The sequence below is a fragment of the Pongo pygmaeus genome, chromosome 12 (genome assembly GCF_028885625.2).
Source record: "Pongo pygmaeus isolate AG05252 chromosome 12, NHGRI_mPonPyg2-v2.0_pri, whole genome shotgun sequence".
Classification (NCBI taxonomy): domain Eukaryota; kingdom Metazoa; phylum Chordata; class Mammalia; order Primates; family Hominidae; genus Pongo; species Pongo pygmaeus.
The window spans coordinates 101,631,138-101,633,339 of NC_072385.2; positions in this window are offsets into that span (position 1 = coordinate 101,631,138).

The following is a 2,202-nucleotide window of genomic DNA, read 5'->3' on the forward strand; positions in this document are numbered from 1 at the left end:
AATGTGCTCTCCCATTGGCTCCCGGAGGAAGATTCTGATTGGGTCTTCCTGTTGTTGATTCCGGAAGTTTACCCAGAATCAAGGAAGTTCACTTGTAATTCGTGAAAATCTCGGGACTCTTTTTCCTCCTTGGGTGTTTTTATTCCTTTAAGTGCCATCTTTCCTGGCGTTTTGTTTACCTATTTCCTCCGTTTTTGTTAAGTGGGTGGGTTAAAGAATTTTAGAACTAGGTAGGTTTTATGGGTCAGTCTCCATACGGGATCTCAAGATTCCATTGCCATTAGCCGTTAATTAATAGTGTAGGATCTTGACTAAGTTATATATAATGTCTGGGTGGCAGTTTCCTCACCTGTAAGATGAAGAGGGATGGATCGGAGAATGAAAATAAAAGGCAGAGAAGCCGTAAATCGCCACCCAGAGAGACTAGGGTTGTAGATACATTCCTTTATGAGGGAGGAAACTGAGGCCAGAGAAAGTAAGGCAGAAACAGATTTAGGACAGTACCTAAATCTCCTAATTTCTAGTCAAGTGCTCTTTTCACTGGAAGGCCCTGTCTGGTGATAAGCTTGCCGAAGTTTACAAACCCACCTGCTTTTAAATGTTTACATACGTAACTTTAATATTCAAGCTACATAAATGTGGCTTCCAACTTGAAGAAAGAGGGGTTGGGGTATATTAGGAGGCCGACTTGGAGAAATACACAATTGATCAGCAATAGAGCAATCGAGAGACATGTCTATTACTGTGTTAAATGGTATTTCTGGAAAATTGTCTCACAGGAGGTAACATGTTGGTACTTAAAGGATGAGTAAATGTAGTGGTTTTGTTTGTTTTAGAGACAAAGTCGCTCTGTTACCCAGGCTGGAGTGCAGTGGTGCAGTAATAGCTCCTTGTAACCTCACACTCCTGGGCTCAGCCAGCCCTCCCAACTCAGCTATCTAAGTAGCTGGGACTACAAGCCCCCTGCCACCATGCTTGGCTAATTTTTTTTTTTTTTTTTTTTTGAGACGGAGTCTCATTCTGTCGCCAGGATGGAGTGCAGTGGCGCGATCTCGGCTCACTGCAACCTCCACCTCCTGAGTTCAAGCGATTCCCCTGCCTCAGCCACCCAAGTAGCTGGGACTGCAGGCAAGCGCCACCACGCCTAGCTAATTTTTGTAATTTTAGTAGAGTCAGGGTTTCACCATGTTGGCCAGGATGGTCTCGGTCTCCTGACCTTGTGATCCACCCGCCTCGGCCTCCCAAAGTGCTCAGGTTACAGGCATGAGCCACCGTGCCTGGTCGCTTGGCTAATTTTCTAAAACATTTTTTGTAGAGAAGAGGTCTTGCTGTATTGCTCAGACTTGTCTTGAACTCCTGGCCTTAAGCAATCCTCCTGCCTCAGCCTACCCAAGGCTGGGATTACAGGCCTTGGGCCATGAGTAAAAATAAAGCAAAGGGATATGAGTGCTGGCAGCCCAGGTCATAACATTCCAGAGATCATTTAGTGGACTTGAGCAACTGGAAGTCATTAAGTTTACTTGGAGCTTAGTTTTCATGGGAAAGAATGGCTACAGATGAGCCTGCCACAGATAGGTAAAGAAGAGATTGTGAAATATCTCATGGCCGGGTGCGGTGGCTCACGCCTGTAATCCCAACACTTTGGGAGGCTGAGGCAGGTGGATCATGAGGTCAGGAGTTCAAGACCAGCCTGGCCAAGATGGTGAAACCCCGTCTCTACTAAAAATACAAAAATTAGCCGGGCGTGGTGGCAGGTGCCTGTAATCCCAGCTACTCCGGAGGCTGAGGCAGGACAATCACTTGAACCGGGGCGGGCGGAGGTTGCAGTGAGCCAAGATCGTGCCACTGCACTCCAGCCTGGGCGACAGAGTGAGACTCCATCTCAAAAAAAAAAAAAAAAAAAATATATATATATACATATATGTATATATGTATATATATATTTCATATGCTATTCTATGGAATTTAGACTTTTTCTGGAAATGATGGGAGGACCGTTAAAGGAATTACTATGACATAGTATTAAAGACCTCTTAGGATGATTACTGAAAATATACTATGGATATTTTTGACTTGCAGAGCAGAGACTTGTATGAAGACTTTATCAGATATACAAGTAAGCGTTGGGCCAGGCACAGTGGCTTATGCCCGTAATCCCAGCACTTTGGGAGGCTGAGGCGGGCAGATCACCTGAGATTAGGA